General features: G+C 47.1%; 1 long non-coding RNA gene and 1 pseudogene across 1 annotated transcript; both read left to right on the forward strand.

Moving 5' to 3' along the window:
- Positions 1-10,830: 10,830 nt before the first annotated feature.
- LOC123494644 (uncharacterized) lies at positions 10,831-16,663 on the forward strand. The gene is made up of 3 exons (XR_006665935.2): positions 10,831-12,790; positions 14,145-14,303; positions 16,551-16,663. It is a non-coding gene; the product is annotated as an uncharacterized lncRNA (long non-coding RNA).
- Positions 16,664-16,686: 23 nt separating this feature from the next.
- On the forward strand, positions 16,687-17,771 carry LOC123494829 (uncharacterized; annotated as a pseudogene).
- The last annotated feature ends 4,960 nt before the right edge of the window (positions 17,772-22,731 follow it).

The raw sequence follows: 22,731 nt of genomic DNA on the forward strand, positions 1-22,731 counted from the left end.
GAAAAAAATGAGAAATTGAACATGAATAGTGTCAAAAGGACACTATTCACATCTAGATTTCTCTTTGTGTATCTCACATTTTGATCTGAATTTTTTAGAGGATGTGCACATATACATGATGAACAGTCAAAGCAGAGGTGACGTACTCCGGTCTTTGCGCTTTCACTTAAACAGAGAGGACGGCCGCGCGGGTCACTGACAGTGGACTGGTCAGGTTTGACCGTTCTTCCTCTCCCTCCCTTCTCTCTGCCCGAACGGTGCGGGGCTCCGGCGATCGCCGTCGGCGAATGGCAGTTCCCCACGGGGTCCCGAGGGCAGGGATGGATCCGCCAGACCGAGGCGGTCCTCCCGGTGGGTGCTAGGCGGGTGGGGACGGATAAAGTCACCTGCGGCGAGCTCCGCGGCGGACGGAGGTTCGGGAGCAGAGTGGGTTTTGGGCTCCGGTGGTCCTTGGTCGAACCTAAGGCGCTAGGCAGCTCCGCATGACTACGGGGAAGCTCTTGGTGGCGTTGGATTGGCGGGGGAGGGCTTGGCCGCGACGTATCGCACCGGAGCTTGGCGGCGGCCGAACTGGCTGGAGACGAGGAAGAAGGGTCCTCCCCGTCGATTGCTGGCTAAGGGGAAGCTATGGGAGTGGCCTGGGGTTGCCTGAGTGCTCGGAGGAGCACGGGGTCCCCTTTTATAGCGCGACGGGGCTGGCTCCGCGGCGGTGGATAAGATCGATGACGAGTCGCCGTTGCTGTAGCTGCAGGGCGTCGTGGCGGCGACGAGCGCGTGCCGACGAGCATGCGGATAAGCTCGGCCTTTTCCCAGGGGGCAGCTGGCGCGCGCGGGTGGCTTGGGCGGCGCCGTCCACGGCAGAGCCCGCTGCCGACGCCGGCGTGCCGCCAAGGGAGCTCTGCCGGCGAAGCTGTAGGGTGCCAGTGCGGCTTGGAGGTTTGCTGCGAGGGGGCGAGTGTGTGGCGCGGCTCTGCAGGCGAGCTGGGACCAGTGACGGGACGCGTCGACTCGAGCGCACGCACGTGCAAAACGCGCGCTCTGGCCGCGCCCAGAGCACGCACGGCAGGTGTTCGACGAAATGCCAGTGCGCGCTATAGAGCTAGGGTGAGGCTGGCAGTCAACAGGCCAGGGTTAGGGACATCTGGGAGGTTAGTGGACATGCTGGATGGGTCAGGGGCTCAAGTCCACAATGCAACCCAGAAGACATGCCAAAACTGTTCCTGCACAGAGGGTGTTCGACAGAATGCCATGGTCAACTAGGCAACTCTTGGGGGGGCCACAATCTCCAGATCCTAGTCTCTTTAGGAGCTCAAGAAGGTGGTAAGGTTAGTTTGGCAAAAACAGAAAGTTGATACTGCAAGTTTTTGAGAAAACCAGTTTTGGGCAGAAACTAAAGGCTATCATTGCATGCACCAAAAATATGCTAATGGGTCCAATCTCCTGGACTTAAGGGTTTGGTAGGGAGGACTATAAGTAGAAAAAAAGCTCAAGGGCACTAGAGCAAAATAAAATGGGGTTGCAGTACAAATCACCAAATTGGACCAGAATGAAGATGAGGTTGGTCCACTCAAATTTTTCAAAGAACATCACTGGGTTTTTGCATGAAGTTGAATTATATGCATCTCCTGGCATCACCAAACACTTGGAAGAATTTTTAGAAAAATATTTAAATAGGATGTATTGCAAAAATACCTACTGGACCAGATTTGAAAAATTGATGTAGAGCTCAAAATCTCCAATAACCAAAAGATGTTTTTGCATAAAAGTGATGTGGGAACCTCACATGACATCCCCAAATTTTGGTGAAAATATTAGAAGCATTTATCAAATGGTTGCAGTGCAAAAAGGGGCTCCAAATTAATGAATGTTCATTTTAAAAGAATAAAGCTCATGAAAAGTAATTATGCAAATAAATCCACTGATAAAGAATTGTTTTTATAAATAGGGCATACAAGTCCAAAAAATATTTTTGGAAAGTTTCCACTTGAGGTAAAAACCCACAATATTAAAGAGAAGAGGGGTTCTGAAATCAAAGGAGAAATCCAGAAAAATAAAAAATTTATTTCCTGGCAAAATTTTAATTAATAAAACAAGTTCAAAATTTTTGGGGTGTTACATCCACCGGCTGTTTCCATGTCCTGGAAGGTTGGTGATTTCCAGTCAATGCCACTCAAGGCTTCAAATTGAGCTTTATCATCAATTAACCCGGCCGGGTCAACTTCAGGGCCGAAGGTGTGCTTACGAGTTGGAGGAATCAGGCTGGCTGCTTCATAACGAGGTGTTGGGATTCTTTGATTCTCCGCGTCATAGCCCGGTTGATATTTGGTAAGGTCTGTGTCATTACCAATCAAAGTGGCCACCGGGCGTACGCTCTTCACACAAGCGGCGAAGTCTTTCTGGTCAAAGGGAGTGCCATCTTCCTTCAAGCTAGGATACCCAAGGGCGATGTCAGCCGGGTCTAGCTCCGGTAGAAACGCCTTGGCCCGACTTAGAGCGGCTATGGCTCCGGCTCTTGCAGAAGCTCGTCGTAACTCTCGGAAGCGTTGAGGAAGCACGGCAAGCCGCCTGAGTACATCCGCCAGATGAGTGGGAACTTCGTTTGACAGAGCCACAACGGCTAAGGCACGTTGTGACCCGGTGTAAAGTTGCTCTACCAAGGTATAAACCGCCTTCAGTTTGGTCAGCACGTTCTGGTTGAGATTGGAGCTCCTGGGACCTGCATTACAAGGTCAGGTGAGCTGATGGCAATTGAGATACTTATGGGAAATGAGCGATGTAAGCTAGTTAGAAATTTATAGAGTAACTTACCAAAGATTGCGGAGACCCTCTAAGACATATGGCGTTTTAAGCCGGATAGCTCGGCGGTTCTTTCAGTAAGAGTGGCCTCCGCTTGTTCGGCCCGGCTGAGCAGAGCAGCTTTTTCATCCGCCCAGACTTTTCTTTCTGCTTCAGACTTCTTCTTTAGTTTCTCTTGTGCAGATACACTAAATTCAAATTTGGAGTTGGCCTTTTGGGTTTCACTTTCCTGAGTCTTCAGGCGGTTCTTTAGATCAGAGATTTCCGATTCAAATTTCTTACAGGCGGCCTGTACAAATTCCGGGTTACAGTTAGGGTGATTATAATGCAACATTAAGTCCCAAGCACTTTGCAAACAAAGATACATGGCACTTGGGGGCTAATGTATGCTGAAAAGCTCTATTTACAGTGCCGGTTCATGAAAATAAGTCCCAAGCACTTTGCAGGCAAAGGTACTTGGCACATGGGGGCTAATGCGTAAAGTTGCTCAACTACTTGATTAAAATAAGGTAAGGACCGGTTCAACTATGCTGTTTAAACCGGCCCTCGAGTGTTACCAGGTAAGTCGGTTCTCTTGAAGTGATTATTAAGCCGGTATTAAGTCTACAACATATTTCATCATAAGTAATAGACTTGGGGGCTGGCATGGTAAGGATAACTATGGAGTAAGCAAGAGAGTCATACCTCATACTTTTGATGTATTTGCTTCACCATATCAATTTCTAGGTCCCGGCTGTTGTGCACTTGATTAAGATAGCCAGAGACAATATCTCCAATGCTCAGATGAGCATAATCAGTGATGTCCAGCTTGGCCCTGCGGCGTTCTAGAAGTTCCTCCTTGGTAGAGCACTTAGCCAATACGGTAGGTCTTCCCGGTTCGACAAACTCGGTCCGGGTGATTACAACGTCCGGATCCTCTGGACGAGCCGGGCTGGGGATCTCCGGGTTATCAGAACCTTCCATAACTTGCTCATCAGATGGAGCAGTGGCGGCATCAGGAGCTGGTGCAGACGGCGGCTCATGAGAAGAAGCATCAGGTTCAGTCAGGACCGGCCCTTCGGCCGGCTTATTTTTCTTCGCCCTCTTGCTGGGCTTTACTTGTACACTGAAAGTCAAAGGGTTAGCGCAAAAACATGAGTAAGATAAGCACAAAATAAGCTGATCATCATTACCCGGGTGTGGTTTTGAAAGCCGGCAAACTGGACTGCATTGAGTCGCCGGAGGAAGGTGACGTTCCCTGGTAGTTTGAGTCAGAAGAATTGACTGTTGACAAGTGACACCCGCCAAAGGATGAAAAGGATATAAGTCGGAGATAACCTCAGTCCGGCGCTTCCTTGATGCTTCGGGTAAACCAGAGGAGAGGTTTGCATCCTTGCTGGTCCGGGTCTGCCTCCGACTCTCATAAATCTGTTGCTTCAAAATAAATTGAGGATCTTAATAAGCTAAAGGATGTGAAAATCTTACTTTCCGGGTTACTCTTCGGACTTTCTGTCTCGGCAAAGCCTCGGAGTCGGAGGAAATTATAGTTACCTCTTCAACTGGTTCATGACTCGCTCCGGTGTCCCCCTGCTGATAATCCATGTCAATAAGATGGTTAAAAAAGGAGCCTAAAGAGTCAAGGGCTACCTCTGACTCGAAGGTGTCTTCTAGGTGAAGGAGGTCCGAGGCGCTAGGTTTACTCCCCTTCTTACGGGGAGCGGCTTTCCTGGCGGCTTTCTTAACCTTTCTGGCTTTCTTGGCAGCTTCATGGTCACACTTGACCTTCCAGAATTTATCATTAGCCTGTAAAATACAACAAGGATTTTTGAAAGTTAAGACAAAATCGTTAAATGGAAGGTGAGGTGTTCAGGTCAATAGTTTACCGCTGGGGCCGGGTTAGCCTTGCAGAAAGGGCTTAAGCCTGTTCTCCCGCAATCCGACAGGCTCTCGTTCGGAAGAGACTTGGTCATGTCATCAATGACGTCCTCAGGTAAGTCGTCGGGACTGTGCCGAAGAGGATCATCCTTCCGGCCCGTGTAATCGCACATCAAGCCGGGGTGGCGGCTTAAAGGAATCACCCGCCAAGCAATCCAGACCCGGACCAGATCAATGCCATTCAGGCCGTTCCCCAGAAGAGCTCTGATCTTGTTAATAGTGGGAGTAAGTGGTTGACGTTCAGCTTGAGATAGTTTATCTGGCAAGGGGTGATTTGATTCCAGACGCAGGGCGCGAAAACCGGGCATAGGATTCTCATCAGCCGGAGAAGTGTCTTGGCAGTAGAACCATGTCTGGTTCCAATCCTTTGGGTGGCTTGGCGCTCAGCATAAGGAAAGAGGCAATCTCTCCGTCGTTGGATTGAGATTCCACCGAGCTCCAGGCTGGGCCCATTGGCACATTCATTTTGACGGTTCAGATAGAATAACTCTCTAAAGAGTAGCAAGCTGGGTTCTTCTCCAAGGTATACCTCACAGAACACTTGGAAGTTGCAAATGTTTGACACGGAATTAGGTCCAATGTCTTGAGGTCGCAGATCGAAATAGTGCAGGACATCTCTGAAGAATTTTGAGCCGGGAGGAGCAAAGCCCCGGCTCATGTGATCAGCAAAAATGACAACCTCTCCATCCTTGGGTTGAGGTCTCTCTTCGGACGGGTCAGGAGCACGATAGGACATGACCTCTTTCTTGGGCAGGTAACCCGTTTTCACGAAGTCAGCTAAGGTGCTAAGTAACGTTGGATCTAACCCAGTTGCATGTAATGGGCGCCTTGGGAGCCTTGGGCGGCATTGTGAAGGATGGAAGCCTATGACAAAATTAAATTTCCAGTTCAAATTTAAGCTGGAGGAAAATTTCGGTTTCGTATTTAAGGTGGCGGCTTAGGAAGGGGCCTAATGATATATGGCTAATTATGTCAGGTTATTTAAGCCGCTATGGATATCATGAGCAATTAAGTTATTTGAATCTATTATGGATGACCCAGATATTCATGAAGCATCGCCTCTTTTAAGCCGGCGATATGAGCCGCCATGGCTAACAGATGCAGTTTTCTCTCTAAGTGTTGCACAAACAAGTTTCACAGATTGCAGGGATTATTTTGGATCAAACGATCGTCCCGAAAAGAAAAATTTATATACCTAAAAACTGATACAGAGAAGTTCATAAGCTCTAAATGAGGTCTTTTTGCAAGCAAAAGGGATCTGCTAGTATTGAAAATGGGTGCAAAACGACTACCGCCGAAGTTATGCACTACTCTTGGATCGAAGGGGGCCGTTGTGGAAGAACTGCGAAGGAACCGCGAGGAACCACGAAGAACACAGAAGAACTCGCGAACCCTAATGCGGATCTAATATACGGGACGGCGAGGACTTACAGTTGCAGGTTCACTGCGGAGAGTCGCCGCCGTTCTCTAGACTAGCTCAGGTTGATGCAGCGGCTGAGGCTGAGGAAGACGAGATGTGCGGCGGCGGCGGCGGAGCTCGGACTCTGGGGCGTTGAGAGGAGGAAGACGATGGAAAGGGAAGAGTGAGAGAGGACCCGGTCGGGCCTATTTATAAGGGACGGCTATTAAGTGGGCGCGAGAAACGAGGAGGCTGAAGACATGATTATTCAGCTGCTGAGGCGCCTCGATTCTCGGGATAGTTATTAAAGATAAGGATCCGTTGAGATATGTTGGGCAGAACGTGCATTAATGGCGGATGACTTCACGGCGGGTTACCAAAATCCAGAGGATGACATCATGGAGGGTTATAACCTTCGCGCAAACAGAAGCCGGAAGATTTTCTCTTAAGGTATTGAAGATTGACATGAACCGGTTCAAATCAATCTGGGGCCTAATGTTAAAGATATAGTTACTGGTGTAACCCGCCAAGGATGGGCCGGGTTACGTCGCGACAGCTCTTCATTCAGAAGCCCAAGGACAGACTAAGGATGACGGTTTAGTAATGAGCCTAAGGCCCGAAGGCGACTTAAGGCCTGTAGTGTTGAACCGTCGTTATGGCGTGACTAGTAGTGTAAGGGAAGAATAGTTAAGAGTCTGAGCCGGACATTGTTTATGAGCCGGCCGGGACTCTGAGAGCCGTTGGGCGTTAACCTCTCTATATAAAGGGACGACCCAGCGGCGGTTCAGGACAGGCAACATCAGATCGATAACCAGGCATAGCGGTTTAGCTTCCTGGTCATCGAAACCCTAAGTAATTCCACCTCAACTGGAGTAGGCTTTTACCTTCACCGTAAGGGGCCGAACCAGTATAACCCTCGTGTCCTTTGTCCCGTTTAACCCCTTTAAGCTTCCTAGTTGCGATGGCACCACGACTAAGTCCTTGCACGAGGACATCTGCCGTGACAATTCCACGATAGCGTCCCCACCCCCGCTTCCTTCCGTCCGCTCCCTCCCCTCACCGTTGTCGGGGGGCGTCGTTAGGCAAATCCCGTCCAGCTAGTTTTCAAAGTTGGTGGACGGCGGTGGGATTATTCTGGCACAGTTTCCTATTGAGGTCTATCCCATAGAGGTACTCAATTTGAATCAGTGATCGATTTCTAGGTTTCGTCGTAAACCTAATTGGTTACTTCCAATTATGTAAATCAATAGTTCAAACCGCACTCAAAGTAGGGCATTTCCCATTGATATAGAAACTTTTGTACCAGAAACAATAGTATCTCCAATTATAATCCTTTTGGGATGTAAAATATATCTCTTCTCACCATCCCCATAGAACTTTTCGCGAATACGCAAAGCTTGCGTATCATTTCATTGATAGAAGGAGGAGAATGAGTACACAGGGGTACAACACATGACACGAACGCAGGAAGGCGTGTACATGGTGCCCGGAGCAGGGTGACAAGGGATGCTCAGCCCGTACAGAGGATACAACACAGCTAAACCTACCAGACCCGAGCCAAGGGTGGCAAAGCCAAGCCAATGAGAACTCCAAGATCATCCGAGCCAAAACCGGGGACACCGCGAGCAATCAAGAGAGTGCCTTCAAGAAGGAATACGACGTCGAGACACCGTCACTATCTGGTCCGAGGGACCCGGACCTAGGGTTTCCCCTGCGCTCGAAGAGGGGCGCAACTGAAGGCCTTGGCAGCGCCTCCAAGGAGGAAAATGACACCCGCAGGCGCCGTCGCTGCCAGCACCGGCAAGCCGAGCAGGGATCTCTCCCTGGCCTGAAGCTGAGCGATCCCATAGCCGCCGAGTCCGAATCGAAGATGGGGAGGCCAACGCTGGTCTGAACCACCATGTCAGAAAGGGGTTTGCGGGACTGCACCTGCCGTCGGAGGGTAGCAACGCCTCCAAACCCACGAGCATAGGATCTGGCAAAAGGGCGAGACTTTGAGGCGTACAAGGTAGGGCGAGCGACAAGACGAACCAAGCGGGGATCTTGGGACGACGGCGTCCAGCAACGCCAGCAAGCAAGGACTGGAGGGACGCAGATCCAAGCTGCCGTGGCCTTAGCCGTCGGGGCATCGGCGAGCAAGGTAAGCTGGAAGGAACGCAGCTACCTAGTCGCCGATGGAAAAGCTGCCCGGATGGGGACGCCGGCAGCGAGGGACACCAGAGAGACGCGGGCACGAGGCCGCCGGGACCGAAACAGCCCCGGCCCGAGACCACCACGGGAAGCCCTATGCCAGCCACAACCGCATAAGCCTCGCCGTCTCGATGCAAAAGCAATCACCATGGCTTGGGGGGAGTGGAGGGCCGCCAGAGACCGTGGCGGCGGCCAGGATCGTCGGAACCGCCGCCGGCCGGCAGGCACAAGCAGCAGCTGGTGGGAGAGCGCCCGAGGATCGCCGGGGAGGGTGCCGGGGCTGCGGGCCGAGGGGGCGGAGGCGCGTGAGGAGGGGGCCGCCCGCGGCGGCAAGGGATGGCGGGGGAGGAGCGGCACGCCGGAGGTGGGGGCCAGGCCGACGAGGGGACCGGATCCACCGCCGCCGGACCAGCGGGAGGGGGCCGCCGCCACGGCAGGGGGTGGGGCGCGGGGGTCGTCGGGGACGGGGATTGGGGCGCGAGGGGCGCAGATCCGCCCCGTCGCCACCCTCCTCGGGACCGGCGCGGCTTCGCCGGCCGGCCCTCCGGCGGCGGCGAAGCGAGGGAGTGCGGCGGCGGGGGTTGTGCTGGCGGCGGCTAGGGTTCCCCCCGTGTCGCCAGAGGAGGGCGATGCGGGGGGGGGGGGGGGGGGACACTCTCTCCCATAGAACTCATCTACCTATGATTGTAACACAAGCTGATGTATCTCATAGTTGGGCCTCCTCGATCTCCGATTCACCTCCTGGGTGTATGCGAATTCCTTTGGTTTCCTTACACTAAATAGAAGAATTATTAGACCCATCCCTGACATCTCCTGGCCGAAAGGAAGGCTTCAACTCACTTCTTTGTTTGTTGAAAGTCCTGTCCCTCTGTTTTAGAGGAAAGAATAGTTTATTTCCATTGAAAAGTTACCAGTTTTTTTTAAATACAAAATTTTGCATTGGCGTCTGCCTGTGAAGTGGGGCTGGGGCTCGATGGGCAGATGGTTGTGTGCCGGCCGGCGAGAGTGCATGCTGGCATGCAGCGGCAGCAGCACATTTTTACTTAAATAAAAAAGGTATGTACTTTTTTTCACTTGGGCGACGGTTATTAGCACAATTTTTTTGAGATGGTTTTTAGCATAATTTGCTCTAGGTAGTCAATTATTCCTTATCTCACAGCACGTAAGATTCAAAAAGTAAAAAATTACTCATGCATAGGAATAGGGTTTCTGTTTGGCGAAAGCAGCGCACAACAATAGGTTTAATCAGACCAACTCCCCCATGAACCTCCCCCTATCTCCAATGGACATGAAGAGAGATGCAAGTGATCCAGCGGAGCAGCAGCAGCAGGTGGGGGAGATGGGCGACGCGCTGTTGACATCGGCCTCTGTCGGCGCAGCTGTGGTTGGGGGAGCGGGGAAGCCCGGCGGCGACGAAGGGGTGGGGAGCCGGGGCAGCAGCGGTTGGGCGACCTTTGTAGTACCACGCCCTCCACCCACCGCCTCTCATCTGCATTCTCGACAATCAGAAGCACTTCGTCCCAGCGCAGCCGCCGCACCCCTCCGCCGTCGCTGCCCGCGCCTTCGCTGGCTTCGATTTCTCCTGCTCCTCCTTCCTCCCCTCCACCGCCGGCCGTACCTGGAGTCTAATTGACTTCTTTGACGGAGGTGTCCTCCTGGCCGGTGTCCTAATCAGAAATTTTGTTGGTAGACGCATCCGCATCGGCTTCATGGTGTGCGGAAAAAGTTTGGCCGGGAAGCTTGTCGTGTGCGACCCGGTGCACCGTCGCTATATCATGCTGCCGGCCATTCCTATTGACCTGAGGCGATAGCCATGGCGACGGGGGATCGAAGTTGGGTGGAACGGGCGACAAGGATTCGCGACGCTACTGCAGCGTGGAACCGGCGGGTCCAGGATTGGAAGGCGGCAAATCAGACGGTGGCGGCGGTGAGAGATCCAGATACGCGAGCCGCGGCGAGCAGATATGCAGAGACTTGCCGTCTGCAAGCAGAGGGGGAATAGAGGATCCTGGCGAAGCGGATCTACGACGAGGCTACGGTGGTGGAGAGATAGAGGATGCCTGCCTACCCGCACTCCCCGTCGGCCGAGTTCGTGAAGTGGGCGAGGGCAGAGGCGAAATCCGAAGATCCTCGCAGGGCGCTGAGATGGGAGGGCATGCTTGGAGTGATTCCATCGGGCGCGACGTTGCAAAACATCTCGTCCTAGCCGCCACCGTCGATTCGGGATTGAGCTCAGCTGGAGTTCAAGTCGCCACGTCCCCAAGCTCACCCATGGCGTACACGAGAGGCAGTGATGCTAAGAGTAGGCATGCTTCGCCGCCTCCGATGCCGTTCAATTCGCCGATGAGGAGAGCCGTGGGTCGAGGTGTCACTGCCAGGAGGGCCCTGCAGGTCAGCGAGCAGCTAGCAGCGGACCCCGCTTGCTCCGTCCCCATACCTTTAGCGGGAGTGGTGGTTGCGCCCCTTCAAAAGGCGTCTCCCCCTTAGATCCGCACCAGGAGGGGCTGGGGCGGGGGTGAGCTAGGGTTCGTCCTATGCATAGCAGGTCCAGCAGATCCAATCAGGTGTGGGTTCGAAAAGATAAATTCATTTCTAGAGAATTCACTGAAGCGGATTGCCACCCAGTCGGTAATAAGGATCGTTTGACAGCTCCAAAAATCTTCTCCTTCTCTCGAGATTACTCGGCGAGGAAATCGGGCAAGATCCCTTTCGCTTCCATTGTTAAGATCGCTGGAGGAGGAAGAGATGCCAGCAGCCGTGGAGGGAGATATGGCTCGGGGAGGGGCCGTAATGGTCGTCCCCCTGCTCCCACTCCGTCGGGGCAGGATGGGACCGCTCCGGCGCCGCTGATTCCTCAGGCGCCTCAAGCTGCTCCACCGCAGATGTCGATCTACGCCAAGCCCCCTTTGTTTCCAATTGGTTCTGCTCAAGCTATGATGCAGGCAGGAGGGCAGATGTATGGATATCAAGGGGGCTGGAACCCTCAGATGCAGTAGTTGCAGCAGATGCCACAATGGGCGAATCAGCAGCAGTTCCCTTTCCAGTACCTGCCTCCTTCTTAGGTTTTTCCCCAACAATTCAGCCCTCAGATGCAGCAAGTTCAGTTTGGAGGAAGTGGATCATCTACTGGAGGAAGTGTGCAGAACAGCCAGCCGGATTCTAGTAAGAATAAGAAAAAGAAGAACCAAAAGATCAAGCAGGCAGATGCTGCTACTACTAGTGATGAATCCTCCTCCTTTAATGTTGATCCTAAGTTCATAGGGGCAATTTGCTACAACTGTGGTCTCCCAGGACACTTTGTGGGCATGTGCCCCATCCCAAAAGTGTGTTTCATCTGCAAGACCCCTGGCCACCACATGGATACATGTCCTACCTGGTACAGAGCCTACCCTGCTGCCATGTACTGGGGGGAGTGCTAATAATGGTCTAGGATTTTTTCATATTGAAACTGGTGGCAAGGAGGACTGCGAGTGGCTAAACTTTGGGAATGTTGGCCTAGTCTTAATTGAAAAAGGAGAGATCACTGAGAAAGAGCTGGGGCTATGTTTCTCTGATATGTGGAAAACTAACTGGCCCTGGCAGATCAGAAGATATGATGAGAAAAAAATCATTGTCAGGTTTCCCCCCAACAAGAAGATCAAGGATTTGGTGGAATACCCTTCCATTAACCTGAAGAAAGAAGGAGTGACTATATCCTTCAGTGATTGGAATGGAGAAATGCCAGCTTATGGCACTTTGGGGGAAACATGGATTGTGATTGAAGGACTACCTCCCAAATGGATATCCTGGAACATTATCTCTCAAATATATACTATGCTGGGGTCCTTGTTAATGTTGATTGGCACACTATCTTCAGGAGCTTCTATGAGAAGGTGAGGATCCAGGTAGCTGTCAGAGACCCTGCTAAGATTCCTAGAGACAGGATGGTGGAGATACACCATGAACTATATTTGCTGCAGTTTACTGTGGAGTCTGAGGCTGTGAGTGGTCATGAGTCAGATAATCCTCCAGGCCCTGATGATAACAATCCCTCTCAAAACAAGCATACTAAAGAAGAATTTGATTCAAGTGGTGATGATTTACTTGGAGAAGATATGGACACCGGAAATAGCAACAACAATGCCAAAGACAAGCATCAAACCACTAGATCCAATGGAGCCAGGACTATGCAGAAGTGCTCTACACCTGCTCCCAGAGCTAATGAAGAAATAATAGTCTCCTCCAAATTCCTGGGATGCACCTATGACCAAAAGCTACCTTGAGGCAGTGAAGAAGAGACACAATGATACCATGGGCACCCCCTCCTGGATCAATTTGAAGCTGCTGCTCACAAGCCTGTTTCTCAGAAGTGCACTAGTACTCAACAGAAGTGGGGCCCTGTGGTGGCCTCCAGAGTTCGCACCAGGAACAAGAGAGATGACAGGCCAGCTCTTCAAAAAGCCCAGGAGTTGAAGCAAATTAAAAACCTGGAAAAACCTACTATAAGAAAAGGTACACATAACTCTTTTGCTTGTTTAGATGATTCTCTCCTTATTAAAACTGCAGAGTTCTCAGGTATTAACTTGGGTGATAGCAGGGAGGATATCAGAGACAACATCTACACTATTAAGCAGATTGAGTTAGATAGACTTGCTAAATTTAATTCTGATAATCCTGATTTTTTACCTACTAGTATAGATATTACTGGTGAGGAATTTAGTGATATTGCTGCCAATCCTGGGAATAATGTTGAGTTAGAAGAGGGGACACATATGAATGTGCTCCCTACTTCAGACTCCCCTTGGATTGAGGTCAATAGGAAATCCAGCTCTTGTAGAGGGAGAAGGAAAATTGACTTTATTGTTAAATGATATGTTTTTTTGGAACATTAGAGGGTTGAATGGCCCCATCAAAGTTGACAAACTGAAAGAGCTAATTAGAGCCAATAGCCCTGATTTTATTTGTATTTCTGAGACCAAGAAAGAAGAATTTACTCTTCTTCAGCTTGAAGCTTTTGATCCCAGATCTGATTTCCAATGGAGATGGCTCCCTGCAATTAACACTGCGGGAGGGATTTTGATTGGATGTAAGGTGGATCTGTTTGAAATAGTCCAATGTGATTTACACAATTTTAGTATGTCTTGCTTGCTTAAAAACAAACAGGATCTCTCTATTTGGAGACTTATTGCTGTTTATGGTTCTACCTATGACCAGTTTAAATTGGATTTCATTAACGAACTCCACTCCTTGTTAGCTGACTGGTCAGGACCCACCCTGGTTGGGGGTGATTTTAATCTTATTAGAGAGGCTAGTGATAAGAACACTGGTGTTATTAATCAACACTGGGCTGACCTCTTTAATGACTGGATTAATAGATTTGGCTTACTAGAGCTCAAGATCAATGGGAGGAAGTTCACTTGGGGCAACAATCAGGGCAATTTATTGCTGGCCACCATAGATAGAGTGTTCATGTCCACTGATTGGGCCTCTGCTTACCCTGGTATGCACCTTAAAGCACTGCCTAGATTAGGGAGTGATCACACTCCACTGGTTATTAATACCTGTGCTTTCTCCATTCCCAAAGACAAGCACTTCATATTTGAAAAGTGGTGCTTGAAAGTAGATGGGTTTAGAGATGTTGTGATTAAAGCTTGGACTACTAAATGCCCTTTTAAAAAGGCAATAGATGTCTGGCAGTTCAAGATTACAAATTCCATAAAAGCCATTAAAGGGTGGATGGCCAACTATGAAGCTGAGCAGAACAGGAACAAACAAGCGTTGGTGGCTGAGTATAACTGTCTAGATATTTTTTCTGAATCCAATCCTCCTTCTCCTAACACTAACAGGAGAATCAAAAAAATTGCAGGAGACCTGGAAGAAATCTGGAGGAAAGAAGAAATCAAGGCCAGGCAGAGATCCAGAGAGAGAGACATACTGGAAGGGGACTTAAATGCTGGATATTTTAAAGCTGTGGCTAATCAAAAGAGGAGAAAGAAGCAGATCATGGCGCTGGAAGGAAGTGAAGGTACTGTAACTGACCCTGAAGGTATCATGAATATTGTTGTGAATTACTACAAAACTCTATTTGGTTTCCAAGATAAAATTAACATCAACCTAAAAGATGAATTTTCGGAAGATGGAGAGAAGGTTACTGATGCACACAATTGCATTCTAGACACCCCCTTCTCTGAAAAGGAAATTAAGGATGCTGTGTTTGGCTCATATGCTGAAGGAGCTCCTGGCCAGATGGCTTTCCTTTTCTATTTTATCAGCAATTTTGGGACCTTATTAAAGGTGACCTATTTGCTCTGTTTAATGATTGGGAGAAAGGTGATCTAGACCTATATAGACTCAACTTCTCCCTACTTACTTTAGTTCCTAAAGAGGCTGATGCCACTAGGATGGAGAAGCTTAGGCCTCTTGCTATGATTAATTGCAGTTTTAAGATCTTTGCTAAATGTGCCACGAATAAGTTTGGCCCTATTTGCAAAGACTTAATTTCTTTTAACCAGACAGCCTTTATAAAAGGCAGATATATTGCTGAGAGCATTATTGCAGCCCATGAAATTATTCATTCTGTTCACTCCAGTAAGCAGTCTGGTTTTGTATTTAAATTAGATTATGAAAAAGCTTATGACATGATCAACAAAGAGTTTCTGATGGACAGTGATTTCTTTGTTGCTGGTAAAGGGGTGAGACAAGGGGACCCTTATTCCCCTCTTCTTTTCAACCTAGTAGCTGATGTTTTTACTAGAATTCTTGTTAAAGCCTCCAGGAATAATATCCTGGAAGGTCTTTTCCCTAGCTCCAATCCAGCTGGCATCGTAAGTATGCAATATGCTGATGACACTTTACTTTTTCTCAGTAATAACACCTCTCATGCCAGAAACCTCAAATGGTTACTTTCCTGCTTTGAACAATTATCTGATATGTGAATTAATTTCCACAAATGTGACCTGGTGCCCATTAATATTAATGAGGATGATGCCAATATATTTGCTCAAATTCTTGGTTGCAAACTAAGTGAGCTCCCTATTAAATATTTAGGTGCTCCTCTCCATCACAGAAAACTAAAGAAAAGTGAGCTCCAGCCTACTGTCGATCAAATCATCAAGAGAGGGGCTGGATGGAGGGGGGGGACTACTGTCTTCCGGCAAGAGACTCACACTAGTGAAGACTTGTCTTTCCACTATTCCTGGCTACCTTATGGGGATTATTAAATTCCCAAAGTGGGCCATAAAACTTATTAATTCTCAACTAGCTCACTGTTTTTGGGATGATTATGAGGGGCATCATAAATATCACCTTGCTGCATGGGGGAATGTAACCCTACAAAAGCAGCATGCGGGTCTGGGTATCCCAAATACTGCTGACATGAATCTCTGCCTCTTAGCCTCCTGGATTAAGAGATATTTCCTGGACGAGGGCAAGATTTGGAAGCAAATTATTGATGCCAAATATAGAACGCGTAGTCCTAACATTTTTACTTGCCCTAGTAATGGTGCTTCCCCCTTTTGGAAAGGGATCCTTTGGGCTGCTAAAGCCACTAGTGTAGGTTATTCCTGGACAGTTGGGAACGGTAAGAGTACTAGATTCTGGGAAGATCAATGGATTGGGAATACCACCCTTGCTACCCAATATTTGGACTTGTATAATGTTGCCAATGACCATAATATCTCTATTAGTGAAGTTTGGGATGGCACAAACCTTAAGATTACTTTTAGGAGGTGGTTCACCCAAAAGATGCTAGCTGATTGGAATGATATGTTCATCCGCATTGTTAACATTAATCTAAATGACAGAGAAGATACCATCCGCTGGAATTATGAAGCTAAGGGTGTCTACACTGTTAAATCTTTCTACAACTTTGTTAATTTTAGGGGGGTTAGCCCGGGTAACTTAACAGTTATTTGGAATATTAACGTTCCCCTGAGGATTCAGATCTTTCTCTGGCTTATGGCCAAAAACAAGTTATTAACGAGAGACAATCTACAAAAAAGACAGCAAGTAGAAGATGCTACTTGTCTTTTCTGTGGTGAATCTGAATCTATTGATCATTTTTTTTGCTGTGTTGTTGCGATAGAACTATGGAGAGTGATTTTTGCTATATCTAACAAGCAAGCCGGAATGCCCATTGATGACATGCTGGCCTGGTGGTTTAATCACAAAAATCACCCAATCAGACCATCTGTTACATTCTGCTGTCCTTTGGACTCTGTGGAAGCATCGTAACGACATTTGTTTCAATCATGTTCCCTGGCTTGCGATGCAGGTGCTGTGGAGGAAAACTGCTACTATACTAGGCAGTTGGGTGGTTCGATGCTCTGGCCCTGTCAAAGAAAGAGTGATACACTTGGTGAAAAAGCTGGTGCAGGAAGCGCGAGCCCCCCCCCCCCCCCCCCCTCCTGATGTGGTCAGAGCCTGGCTAGGCCTTCTGCAGTGCTTGGAGGTGCTGCACGAACCGTGACACCGGCTGAGATCTGGGTGGTCCTCTGCCCCAGTTTACCTTTCTCTGCCGGTTGTTAGTGTCTTTGAGACTAGCTCTAGCTCCTGATACTTTTAGTAGTTTAATATTTGGCGCTCTGCCTGTTGAGGCTGAGACATCTCTTTTGCTGGGGCAGCGTGTGTGCTGTTTTATCCCCCCGCGTGCTTGTAAACAGGATATGATTATCTGTGGTTTCATTTGGTAATACAAGTGGAGCCGGGGCTGAGAGCCGTTTTTCTCTAAAAAATCCCTGTTGACCTGAATGCGTCCATAAACAGGAACTGCTCGAGCTGGAGACTTTCCTTGCTCCTGGTGAGGACAAGGAGGACCATTTGTCATTCAGGGTGATATGCTTGGCGCAATGCAGAATGAATCTGTTGCTTCTGATCTTCTCCTCTTTGAATGGACAATGGCATGTTCTTACTTATGACCAATGGGGTGCCTCGGCCACACTTGCTTCATTTGTGAAGTCTGATCCTAGGCTGTCCAGTCGTCAATTCGTCCGTGGATGCTTCTATTGGCATTTGCAATTGAAGAACAAATTACTTGTGCTTGACTTGTGCGCAATGGAGTTTTCTACTGTCAACCTCCAATCTGAGTCACTAGGGAGCAAAAGATTTTTCCTTGTCGAGGCAGAAAAAGGAACTCGGGATGCTCAATATAGGTAACGGCTATGATAAGGACATCGTAGATCGCCGATTTTGGCTCGCGTATTCCATTCTGACAAATAACCAATGGCATGTGGAGAAGGTCATCCCGTTACCGTTAAAGGATGTGCATCTAGTTGGTGCAGCCGGGGGATACCTGCTCATGTACACGGTGTACTTAAAATCATCACGAGACCAGCTGGAGTTTCGATACTTTTCGGTGGACCTTAAGACTTTCCAGGTCGAGTTGTTCACTGCACTTTGTAAGCACTTACCTGGACGACTGTATGCTGATTTCCCAAACCCACCTGGACGACTATACGCTGGTTTCCCACCGTCACTGTTGGCGCCAACTATATGAAGCGGTGAGCGTGTTAACTACTCTTTGCTTACTTTTATTTAACTTTATTTCAGTGTTACGCAACAGAAATAAGATTCAGGCATTCACTATATGAGTTGGTCGAGTTCACATCGTTTCCCAGTTATAGTCTTATTCAATATATTTCCAATTTATTTATTCTACATAATCTCTGTATGAGTAGAAAACATCAGATTACAACAGCCCATGTCGTTTCTGCTTCCAACAGCAGTTTTGAAAGCAATAAAGTAGTTCCTTTTTTTTCGAGAAAATGCAAAAGACCTTTGCGTTTCTTTTCATTGAAAGGGTAGAAAGTCAGTTACAGTCATCCGAGGACGAACAGTCGAGGTAGTTCTGGCAGTTTACTTTTTATGTGATTACATTTCACTGCAGCTTACTCTATAAATCTCTAGTGTAAACACAGATAATTCGTCTAGTAGCTCCACATATGACTGTAGATTGCCTTAGTCAATTTAGTGGAATGTTTGATTTTGGGTAAGCAGAATTTAGTTGTCTATCCATATCTGCCGTTGAACTGCTGAGCAGAAAGCAGGATGTCACATATGGTGCAAGTAATTTCACTATTTCAGTCATAAGTATATTATAGTTATTGTTACTTTCAGCTGATCTTGGTAAGTAACTTTATTTACAAGGATGCAGCACCAGTCCTTGGATATATCGCTTTCTTGAATGGAGACCTCGTCATAGTGCATTCTTGTCGTGGAAACTCTAGGTTGCTTAATCATATGCACACATTGGAAATTCAGGGGGTCTGCAAAGCACATATTTGGACTATTGTTCCCTGTTTGGTAGTTTCTTCTTTTCATGTAATTAAATGCCACTGGGAAATGTGATGCAAAGATCTACTCCCTCCGTTCCTAAATATTTGTTTTTCTAGAGATTTCAACAAATGACTACATACGAAGCAAAATGAGTGAATCTACATTTTAAAATATGTCTATATACATCTGTATGTGGTAGTCCATTTGAAATCTCTAAAAGACAAATATTTAGGAACGGAGGGAGTAGTGTCAAGTTCATGCAGAAGATGTGATATATTTGATGCCTGTTACATGTACTCGGTAGCTCTATATTCCTATTTTGTGCCGTTCATATGGGAAGTTCGTGTTGTTTCATGACTTTCATGTATCTGCAGATGCTGATGCCGTCTTGAAGAAGAGTTTGTTCCTCCATGCGCCTTGTGGTCTAGGAAAAGAAAGTGATGCGTGGATTAGATTTATTCCCTTGATGTGTTTCCATGTTTTGAAATTTTAGGTACTGGCTATTTACAAACCATTGAATATGTTAGAATTTTGGATGCATTTGCTTGTTAGCATGTTGGAAGCTACGATGTGTGCGTGCGTGAATGATATCCTCGCGTAAATTTTTTCCCCAGTTACAGCATTTGAAGTGTGTGTTTGAAGCTATGAACTTTTAGGTACTCACTAGGTTCAAACAACCGAATCTCTGAACATAGCTGCTACTGCAATGTACATGTCTAAAAGATTGGGTGTGCCCTGTTCGAAGTCTGAGATTTTCATGATTTGGTGAACTCCTGCAATGCCATGGTTTTGAAGAAAAAATGTGTGTATTGCTGCACGGAATAACTTGGTCTGGAACCACTACTGGCATCTACTACATCGATGCTTCCTTGAGGGGCCAAATTTTTGTTCAGGCCTTACGAGTACTATCTCTATATATATTGTGAAAGTTGGACATGCAGAAGCTGTCACTCGTTCCTTTTAGGCCAATCTAAATTATGTGATGGTGGAAAACCAACTTATTGCATAATATTTGATAACTGGGAGTCTTGTGACAGATACACAGACCCAGTAGCTCCTGTGATTTGCAATCAGCTCGAATATCTCTTTTGCATTGTCAAACCGGTAATATCTGGAAAATAATGTATGGAACATGTATGCTCTGAAATTTGTGAAAGTGCCTGAACATACTGGTAGACAAATTTTTGCATATAAACAGAATGCCCAAATGAAGTTAGCTTAGCTCTGGCGGCTTTCTTGGGCAGCTATTAGCTAGAACATTGATGCATACTTATTTCTACAGTATGTACATCCTAGATCTTGTTGGAAGCAGAAAGTAACAAGAGAGCTGGAACTCCCCAAACAGAGAACTCTGCTTTCCCGAAAGCAGCACAGTACAGTCTTTCAGATGTAGTCACAACCTATGCCCACTATACTCGATATAAAATTCAAAATAAGAAAATAAGGCAGACGATGATGTGCATCTCAAGCTTGTAATCAGGTGCTCGAATCCTTTTAAAAACATGCAAACGTCAAAAAGTTAGGCAAAACAAGTCTAGTCTACGGTTGACTAGGGCATTCGTTATTGGATAGCATACGCTACACTGGAGCGGGGAACTTTATACAGACAGCTCATCTCTACCACAGCATCAAGAGCAAGCAACATCTTCAGCTTGCTTCAGAGTTAACTCAAGCTTTATATAAGTTCAGGAAGTGCCATGTAGGATTTCAAACATGATACAACATCACTGGCGTACATGACCAACTGTTGAACAAGTAAATATGTCTCATTCCTGTATCACTTCCTCTTCCTGCGACATGACGCCCTTAGTGGAATCAACCTTCTTCCCAAGTGGTGTTGATGCCTGTGCATAGATGAAACAGGATGAATTTACCACAGCTTGGAATATAATACAAAGCACATGAAGACAAGCCTAACACTTCAATGTATTTATTTATACGACAGCATCAGGTAGATCAATAGCTACTTTGCGTCATTCTAATGTGCATATGGCATTAAGCAACAAACTTAATTTTGCAAATGTATATCAAAGTGCATATGGCTCCAAAACCTAATGCTTACACGATAAAACATCAATAAGCTGAAATTTTCATTCAAGATAACAATTAGTTTGTTTCTTGGGGTTAAATCCAAAGAAAAATGAAAGACCAAGCAACTTATTATTTGATAATTTCTACTCATACAATGTTATCATTGCTATTAGAATCAACTTGAAATTGAGATTTCATAATACTCTTGTTAGCCTTGTTGTTTGCACACAACTAGCCCTGGGTCTAAGTGCTCTTGCAGCATGAAAAGAAACATCGCTCTGAAAGCTCAATTGCACCAAAATGCATTTTTGTTCTTCTAAGCATCCTTTTGCTGAGTGAAACTATCTGGTACAAGGTCCCCTGGCCCAAATCTTTTTCACATCCACAACACATGGTGGCTTGAAACCAATCTGCCATCTAGTTCCCAAGGCAAATCATTTCATTTAGTAAGACATACTTTGTTTCATTTGGATATTGTCATTGCAGCATTACACTGAATCAAGCTAACTCAAATTTTATGCACGGCAAACCTATTATTTTAGACATTCAAGCGTTTGTAAACAGCCAGTGTATTGTAACCATGTAAAAACAAAATGACAGAACTGTGTCATCGATTTTAAAATGCTACTCAAAGTACAAATAAGGGGTTGTTGTAATTTGATAATTACAAAATAAGGGGTTGTTTCTAAACAGCCAGTGTATTGTAACCATGTAAAAACAAAATGACAGAACTGTGTCATCAATTTGAAAATGCTACTCAAAGTACAAATAAGGGTCTGTTATAATTTGATAATTACAACAAAGAGAGAGGGGGAGGAGGAAGAAGAAGACCAAGTCAACATGCCCCGCGTGGCCATTTTTTCCTTCCAACTCAGCTTGATGGGTGGGCCAGGCCAATTAGTGATGTCATCAAACCATTTAACTATCACGGACAGTGTTTTTCGGCACTGTCAATTTTTTGGTTCGGTGTCTTTTCCCACGTTTTGTAAAGTGGCAATTTTTCGCTAATGACGCTGCTGTTGTGGTGGTTCTGTGCATTTTACTTGGCTATGTTAGTTTATTTGCGTAACTGAATGTGTTAGTAGTGAGAGGTACAAGTAATTCAGGGTTAAAGGTCGGGTGCGTTGGCATGTTGCAAGAAAATGTGTCTAATTTCAGGAAGAACATGTTAGGAGTGATAGTTAATAGGATGGCATGTATGGGTTGAGGGCTTGATGATAGCCTTGGTATTGATCCATGCAACAGCTTCCTGGGAGGATATATTGTGTGGACATCCAGACCACTCCATGGCTGATCCATAATGTAACTAGTTTGGGGCCTTGTTCAAGAATTGATGCGATTGGCCAGTTAACTTCTCGATTAATCCCTACTCGTAGGGTCACCGAATAGTCGATAAACTGATGAATCGTCCGATTAATTGATTAACTGGCTAATTAACTTGCCGATTAGCATATTAATCCCCTACTCGCCAGCCAACCGAGCAGCTACCAGTTAACGATTTCCTCAACAATGGGGTGTGTCATGTTTATTTTCTTTTGGCCGAACTCTTTGTCGGTCAGGTTATTCTGTAATGTTAATCTGCTTTACTGAGAAGTAAAAATGATGCAGAGTTGAGGAATTACGCATTTTGACCACCAGTTGAACTATGATCTTGAACAGCCGGAGGACAAATAATTTGTCAGTAGATATTAGTATCAACAGCGGCGCACTGGTCCTGCGGGCTCGACGTGCCAGCGGCCTATGGGGAGGCAGGAGGTGGTCATGGCGTCTTCTGCGAGGAGAAACGTGACTAGAAGTCGTGTCTTCTACGGGATAAAAAGGAGGGGACATGGTTTGCGTGGCTGACACATATGTGGGACCTTGCGAACCAACCTGTAATTGGATGGTTAGAGGGACTGTGCTATCCCTAGCCCACCAGATTCAAATCCTGGTGCTCGCATTTATTCCTTGATTTATTTCAGGATTTCCAGCAATGCGCATTCTGTGAGAGGAGACGTTCCCGTCGATGACGAGGCACCGACGGTGACTTCGTAAATCTCAAGATGATATGCCAGCTCAGTCTTTCGAAGGGGCTCATAGGGGTAGGGTGTGCGTATGTGCATTCATAGGGGTGAGTGTATGCGCGTGTATATGAGAGCTCGTGTCTGTAC

This window comes from Aegilops tauschii, chromosome 7 (assembly GCF_002575655.3).
Source record: "Aegilops tauschii subsp. strangulata cultivar AL8/78 chromosome 7, Aet v6.0, whole genome shotgun sequence".
Taxonomy (NCBI): domain Eukaryota; kingdom Viridiplantae; phylum Streptophyta; class Magnoliopsida; order Poales; family Poaceae; genus Aegilops; species Aegilops tauschii.